Source organism: Pinus tabuliformis, chromosome J (genome assembly GCF_031772625.1).
Source record: "Pinus tabuliformis cultivar Carrire ecotype Pingquan chromosome J, CPIR1, whole genome shotgun sequence".
Classification (NCBI taxonomy): domain Eukaryota; kingdom Viridiplantae; phylum Streptophyta; class Pinopsida; order Pinales; family Pinaceae; genus Pinus; species Pinus tabuliformis.
Window position 1 is genome coordinate 751,256,613 of NC_142295.1, and position 9,037 is coordinate 751,265,649.

Genomic DNA, 9,037 nt, shown 5'->3' on the forward strand with positions numbered 1-9,037 from the left:
TTTTTAAAATCAAAAGGATGAATCTATATGGTGAAGACTATAAACTTGTATCAAGTTATGAAAATTTAAATGCAGGATTTAGGTGCATTTAAAGAAATTTGCAATATATTCACAGATTTGATGAGGCTTAACTTTTATTTTTCCTATGGTGTAGCATGTTTTTTTGATCTCGATTAACCTATTGCAATTTGAACTTATGTGACAAGAATTATAAACTCAACCCACTTACCCATTCCTTTAATAAAAAAAATTGACTAATAAATTATTTAAACAAAAAAAATAAACTAATAAATTATTTAAACACATATGCACATGATTCAGAACTCGAGTATTGTTTCAAATCCAAAACAATTTATGTACTGGATCAGAATGAGGTCAACGTTGAAAGTCCCAATTGTCAGCTAAAGAAGCCTTTGAATGTGGTAGTTGGTTCTATATCAGTTCCTATTGAAGTTGAGAAACCCACACATAGCTTCAGAAAGATGTTAACTTTAGATATGGATTGTGTCTTGAATCACCCTAAAGTTGAAGCTGAGAATTCAAAATGTACATTGAACTTAGTTGTAGATTTTGTTTCAGTTCAACCTAGAAATTCATCAAATACAAACTTGGATTCTTTTTCAGATCAACTTCAGCCTCATGTTGTAGCTGAGAATGGTAATTATAGTTTGGAGGATCATAATCGTAAGCTAAAAAAGGCTTCGAATGCGGCATTTGATTCTACATCACTTCAGGTTGAAGCTGAGAAATCCACTGATAGCTTTAGAAGGACTTTAACTTTGGATATGGATTATGTCTGAAATCAGCCTAAAGTTGAAGCTGAGAGTAATAAAGGTACATTGAGCTCAGTTATGGATTTTGTTCAAGTTTAGCCAGTCATTGTATCGAGCTCAAACTTGGGCTCCCCTTCAGTTCAACTTCAGGCTCGAGTTGAAACTAAGAAGCATGATTGTAGTTTGGATAAGCTATCAAATACAAAATTTGATTCCATTCCTTCTATTCAGGGAACATCCCCAATTCATCAGTCAATAAGTAGTTCACTTGAAACCAATAAGACGAGCCAACAAGTAGTTCACTTGAAAGAAATAAGCCAGAAAATGTGTCATCACAACAAGGCGTCATTTCTTGTGGTGACGCCATTCGTACCAAGCATAAGAGGCTTGAGTCAGCTATCAAAAGTAGTCTTGAAAATTCAGTCATTTCTAGAAGACGAAGTTCATATAGCTCTAGGAAAGCTGATCATTTAGAAAATGATTCACAAGGAAGCACATCTCTTCCAAATTACATGGTTGCCACTGTGTCAGCCAAAGCCAAATCTCGTGTTGTTAATTGTCCAGATTCAAGTCTAGATGTCCAAGAGAGTCTAGATGTCCAAGAGTTTGGTCCTGCAAGGAGAAGAAACTCTTTTCCAGCTTCTAATGGGAATCAACATATTGGGTCTCCGCATACTCATAGGTCATCACCACAAGTTAAAAAGAACCACCAAGGGGAATGGTGTTCATTCCCCAAGAGATTCCACTAAAAAGCTAAACAAAATGGAGAAGAAACTCTTTTCGAGCTTGTAATGGTAATCAACACACTAGGTCTCCACATACTCATAGGTCATCACCACAAGTTAAAAAAACCACCAAGGAGAATGATGTTCATTCCCTAAGAGATTCCACTGAAAATCTAAAGCAGATGGAGTGGTGAAGGTGATGGATTACATGGCATCACCCTGGATGAATTGGTTTTTATTTGGTTCTTTTACAGAGGATTTTAGTCACCGAGAAAGTTGGACATTTGGAAAGAAATTTAGGATTGTTAATTGTTGAGGTGCAATGCAGGTCCTCAACTTCAGTAGTGCCATGCAGGTTTTTGAGTTCATCGATGCCATACAATTTGTTGGTAGTTGTTAGGCACTCTATACACCTCTGTAAATATAGATTATATTTCTAAATTTAGACTGTATCTTGGCTTGTTTTCAGATTGCCAATGTTTAGTGTCTGCTTGGATAGAGTTCTACTGAAGTGGTCGAGTTCTAGGATTAAATGTTCAAAGTTAAACCGTCAATTTGATCTTTCTGTATCCATCTATGAGATATGCATTTTTAATAAGGCTCATAATCACTGTATTTTATATATCTAGTGATCGATGTAATTTCTTTGGTTTTTTGTTAGGCTTATAGTTGAATGATTCTGGACATTATCTACATTTTAGGAAAAAGTCTCTAAGGTTGTAAAGTGATATTTTATAATACAAATAGTTGTCTAAAATAAGATCTGTAAAAAAAATTAACAGTTCCATATGACACATGACATTCTGGAACCACCAAAAGTGAATGATGAGTCTGCTACTCTCTACACTTTTGTAACAAGACATCCCTGTCCTCCTCCAACTATTACAGGTGGCATGGAATCTCGACCATTTTTCATTCACATGGGAAAAAGCTACATATAATCTCAACTGTGAATGATCCCCAACGTCCTAATCACTTACAAATTGACATTTCTTTGAATCTTACAATTTTTAACGATTGCACAAGGAAACCCTAGGAGGGTATGCAGTAGAGGTGGGAGCCAAATGGGTAGAGGGCATTGGAGGGAAACACATGAACCCCATATGGTCTATAACTCAGAAATACAAATGTCAGACTTTCTATTATGACTGGAGCAAACTCAGTTACAATATCTATCATCAAGAGTAAGCAACCTCTAACGATAATCAACATCTTCTTATGCCAAGATCTGTCATTTACTCTGTTTTTGTAAAATATTTTTGTTTTACAGAGGAGGTATTCTGCCACAGTCAGAGGTAGCACGACCATATGGTTTGGAAACAACATCATCCGACTTCAGTTCAAGTCTCCCTAAATCGTTTCACAAGAGTGGCAAAGAAGATATTTCGATTTTGGCATTTCAATGGGCATTTGGACAGTAAGACGATTAGAAAATCCCTCTGTATATTTTACTTGTTCACATAGTCATAAAATGATGAGCTATAACCTGATATTAACTTGCACAATATGGGCTCGATAATGTTGATTAATAAAATTTTGCAGCGTGCCAGTAACGCCTTTGGAGATGGCCATCAATTACTACTTTTACGATTTCGAAATTGCAGGTTCTTATTTGGTCTCACCAATTATTTGGTGTTTGACATTTGAAATACTGATCTAAAAATGATTCGTGCTCAAATAAAATAAATGACCAATCTAAAAAACAATAGATTGCATTTGGATGTGCAGAACCTCCAAGATTGATGAGCTTAAAGAATGTGGAACCTATCGCACCATGGTAATGATGAATATTTCGTGGCCAATATGAATATATTGTTCACAAGTTAGCCCAAGAATTCCTTGAATCTCATAACGGGAACCGTATAAGACAACTGTTTGAAACTCACGAAGGTAGGCTCCTCTGATAAAGCATATGTATCCTTTAATTTTTTTTGTGCTGAAACACACGTTTAGTAAAGGTATTTTGTTGTTGATGATCACATGGTCCAGATCATTAAAGAAATCGAATATACAGAGAAAGGTGTCAAGATTTTGACACAGGACGGTTCAACATATATTGCGGAAAGTGCTATTGTTTCTATCAGTTTAGGGGTTTTTCAAATGAAACTCATTAGTTTTAAACCTGATTTTCCTATATGTATATCTACTTTCTATATCAAATTTTACATGAAGTCACTCGATCTGATTTCTGCTTTATTTGGTGAAATTATAACTCTACTCCATAAAAACCTACAGCTATGGAAGCTACTAGCGATATATAAATTTGATATAGTTATTTACTGCAAAGTACTAATGAAATTTCCATCAAAGTTCTCGCCCACTGGACCTGGCATTGAGTCCTTCATTTACAGTCATGAAAAAAGGGGTTATTACCGTCATAAAGCCTACATGACAGTGAACCGTTGTGTCTCTTTACTTGAGCCGACATGACAGTGAACTGTTGTGTCTCTTTACTTGAGCCGACATGACTACTTTTTACATTGTTTGGAGGTCGATTTCTTCAAGAGAGATTGTGCTTGTATTTGGAGGGTTGATAAAAAATTCTATAGACTTGTATTTATTGAGCATAGGCTCAAGAAGAGATTCTTCACACATGGAATTGACTCTTTGACTTAAAATAAATCATAAGGCTCTCAATGGGAGCCACTAACAAATAAACCTCTTACTCATGAAACCCATGTAGCAAGACATACAAAAATAATTTTATTTCTTTTGTTTCATCATTTACAAATATCATGTCATTATGAACATTGAACCTAGTTACGCTTTCTTCAACACTCTCTCTTAACTGGGGAGTTATTCATAATGATACTTGGTCATTCTTAATCTAAAGAATTTATCATAAGAATCATCGGATTGGTAGCCCATCTCTATAGCATCATAGTAAAGAGCATTGTTTCCACAACAAGGCCTTCACTGAGAACTCCATCTCTCATCAAATCGGAGCATAATTTTGGTGAGACCAATGATTGTAGACACCTTCACCATTGTCTCTCAAGGTACATACCCACCTAGGTGTTCACTGAGTATGACCTTCTAGGACTATTCTTATCTTGGGTTCCCAACCCTCAAAAAATATCGGTCCTCTTGCCTACTCTTATCTTGGAGGCCCTACATATCCTCAAAGAACATTGGATGCCAGATGATTACCCAATCCTCCATTTTGTCTTCTCAACTGAAGACCAGAATGTCGTATATATCTCTCCCTCTCAAATAGGGAGGACATATTCCACAAAGGAATGTATTGATTCCCATACAAGGAATGTACCTAAGTTCCCTCTTGGATTAGGAATTACCAATTTTTTTCCAAGTAAGAAACTTATTACCAGGTTCCCTCTTTATCAGTGACCTACAACAACAATGATGAAAACACCCAACTACTCATGAAAATATCCTTCCTTCGACGTCATAAATTTCTTTGATGTTGAGGAGTCTTCATCTTTGGGACCTCTTCATTAGGGCATAGATCATCCATCACTTTCATACACGAGTCATGTGTTCATTCTGTGATAAAGTGATCCATTATTATTCTCATCTGCTCTAGCTTCATGTCATGCTGCTCTCATTCAGGCCATATTTATTTCAAGGATTTTTCATCCTGCCATATAGTTATCAACTGTGGAAGACAAATACTTCCCTTTCGCACACACGAAGTTATTTAACCAAACTTGATTATAAAATGAAAGGTACTTACTTGAAAAGTGAAGATGAACTCTTCCAATTGATCACTTTGATGATTGTTGAAGAAGATGTATTATAGCTTCCTCTTGGATGATCTTCTTTAAGATGAAAAAGCCTTTCTTCAATAGAAAAGGTTTCTCCTTTTGATGAGGATGATTTTCTTCTTCTTCGGATGATTTTCTTCTAGGGTATGGAGATGATACTTGCTTGTGAATATGACACTACCTTTTCTTGTAGTGTAGATGAGGACTTCTTCTAGAGTTTCAACTTGATTAGAGTCTTGGTGGCCTTTTGATGATGAATATGGAGAAAAAAGTTATTTTTGTTTTATACCGCTCCTTTGATCTCGGGTTTGATCCTTCAATGTAGACCTTGATCATTTTGATATCCTTCAACTTGCTTTGATGCCCCTCTTGAAATTGATTCTTGAATGTCTCTTTTCTTCCCTTCCTTTGACTTCAACACCTTAGCTCTAATACCATGTTGAATAATCTAGGGAAAATGTAGCTTAATAAGATTCTTCTTTACATGATAACTATTTTTGATCCATTTTTAACTTTTTCTTATTAGCACAATCTTCTCTTGATATTATTAAGAGTGTGTCTTCTTAGTTCATCAAATAGATACCAAAAAAAAAGAGACAATGACACAAGAGGTTGGCTTTTTTCCAGGGCCAAAACCTCTCACTCTTTGAGGGGAAAACCCACAAAAAAATATTCTTATAGATATTCCAATTGATGAATACCAAGACCATGACCCTTGACCTATTAGGCCACTCCAATAACAAGACACCAATCCTCTTCTTTGTCACTACTGAGATCATCATCATCACTACTCCAACACTGAGGTCATCTCTATTGAACCATCAAGATCATTACTGTTGCACCATTGCTGAGATCTTTACTGAGATCATCCTTGCTGCACCTTCACTGAGATCATCATTATTGCACCCTCACCGAGATCATGATTCCATCTATGTTGAGATCATGACTGCATTGAGACAGAGAGTGTCATTGTGCAATCACCGAGATCCTTTTTCATCACAAACATACTAAGACTATAATGACTGTGTCTAGAGTATATGATGAGAGTGTATCACTGTGAGATCACTTAGATCCTCCTCTGATGCAGGAGCATCTGGACTTAGCCAACAATGTGATTGTATGTTCACATGTTGTGGCTAACATGAAATGAATTTCATTGACCTAAGTGGTCAAATCAAATTTTAGTAGAGAGGGTTGGATCTCTCGAATTTATTTTTCCTTAAATTATTGTAATAATTAGAACATTATATTATTTTTAGAATAGGCAATGAGTTGTTAGGATAGGTGTGTATCAAAGCTTGAGAATAGGGATTTAATTGTTGAACTGATAAAAATAGAGATTGAGTTGTCAATGTAGTTAGAATAGGATTTGATCCATTAAAGAGGGAAAAAAATGTAATGATAGAAAAAAGAGAGGGAGCGAGAGAAAAAAAAAAAGAGATAGGGTTTGAGAGTGGAAAAAAATAGAGGTCAAACAGATTGATGTAATCGAGTCGAGAGGGCCAAGACTCTGTAATTCCTATTTTCTTAAATAATTTATCTAAGTGTGGGGTATACGTGTTGTTACTGGTGCTTTGTAATCTGTGTATTAGTGTTCTAGACCCTCCCCAGGTATTATTCTTCCATTTATGCATTTTATTGAATATATCAGTTAAATAGCATTAAGGGTTTTATTTCAAGTCTGTAGACTAAGCGCTAACCCGTTTTCATTATAAAGGAATGTGGGCAGTATTCCAAAATAGTAAATGGTATCTCACGTGGAAAAAAAATGGTAAATGGTATTTTCCAAATTCGTGCGATTAACCTAAGGTAGCGACACATAGCATGGAGAAACCACTTATCTCGTGTGCTCTCGACCTGCTATCTATCGTGCTAGTTATCGCGTGATATTACGCGATATCTATTGGATTTGAGTAAATGAGATCAATGGTGAAGATTGAAGTTCTTATAGAGTAGAAAAGTCAAAGTGGGACCGACAGAGATTGGTCAGGTAAGTGGGACCTTTAGTGTGAAATCCACATGTATAATCTGATTAACGTGCAATTCATTAGTTTTACAGCCAAAAACTATTTTGGATTTGGTTAGTGACATCATTTGGTATCAGAGCCCAAGGATTAAGTTCTGCTACAGCAAACATGCCACCTAGAAGAGGAGTTGGCATAGGTCGGGGAAGACCTATAGCCAATGCAGTTTTGCTAGAAGAGATTCAACACCTGTGTACAAGGATGGAGACAATGGAAACTGCTCAAAGGAGAGCACCTGATGAAGGAGATGTTAGTGCTGCAGAGGAATCTTCTAAGGAAGAAGAAGAGGATGAAAGCGAAGCTGTCAAAGTTCTCAAAATGTTGGCCAAAGCAAGTGGAAGACCAAAGATGGAAATACCTTTGTATGACAGGAACCTCAATGTAGAAGAGTTTATGGATTGGATCAGTTCATTAGACAAGTATTTCGACTATGAGGAGGTTGATGATAAAAAGAAGGTGAAATTTGTAGTTACCAAATTGAAGAGCCATGCAGCTATCTAGTGGGATGAACTACAAACATCCAGAGAGAGAAAGGGGAAGCCCAAGATCAAGTAGTGGGATAAAATGGTGAGTAAATTGAAAGGTAAATTCATGCCAAAATATTATTAGTTAAATCTTTTCAGACAGTTACAAAATTTGAGGCAAAAAGGAATGACTGTCAAAGAATACACAGAAGAGTTTTATAAGCTGAGCATTAGAGCAGGACATGCAGAGGATGACGTAGAAAAGGTAGCCAGATACATCAATGGCTTGAGATATGACTTACAGGATGAAATCAATTTGTTGAGTCTGAAGACAATTGAAGATGCCTATCAAGCAGCTTTGAAGGCAGAGGAGAAGATGTTGAGAAAGAAAAATCAAAGGAATAGAGGAAAAAGTCTAGCAAGAGGTAGAGGAACTACCAAATCAAGATTACAGCACTCTCAAGGGGATGTAGGAGGTTTAGGTAGTAGACCGCCACAAAGAGGAGACTTTGGTAGAGGGAGATTTGCACCCAGAGGAAGAGGCCGAGGAAGAGAAATTTGGTGTTACACATGCGGGGAATGGGGACATGGATCATGGGACTGTCCTCATAATAAAGCAGCAAATCAGCGGAATGTGAATGTGGCTGAGGCAAAGGAAGAAAATCCTCAAATTGCAAGTAAAGAAGAACCACCTGAAGTAGGAGAATCCTTGTTATTGAAAAGGGTATTGCTTAAAGCAGAAAAAGAGACAGGAGAGCCAGCTCAGAGAAAGAATCTATTCAGAACTACATGCAAGTCCAAAGGAAAATGTTGTAAAGTGATAATTGACAGTGGAAGCACTGATAACCTTGTTTCTAAATAAATGGTGGACAAGTTAGGATTAGTGAAAATAGTACACCCTACTCCTTACAAAGTATCATGGCTACAAAAAGGACATCAGCTTATTGTGACATAACAATGCAAGGTAGAGATCCATATTGGTACTTATAAGGATGTGATATTATGTGATGTAATGCCAATGGATGTATGCCATATATTGTTGGGAAGACCTTGGTAGTTTGATCGGAAATCTATGCATGATGGAAGAAGAAACACATACACTCTAGAGAAGGATGGAAATAAACACACACTACTGCCATTGAAGGATGAAGCAGGTAAAGAAGTGCCTGGAAACAGTGTTATGCTGATAAGTGGGAAAGAACTGCTGCAAGAAGTCAAGAAGGATGAAAAGATACATTTTGTTGTAATAGGGAGACCTAAGGTAATTTTGACTTCCACAAACTTAGATGATTTATCTGAAGAAATCAAAACTCTGTTGAATGATTT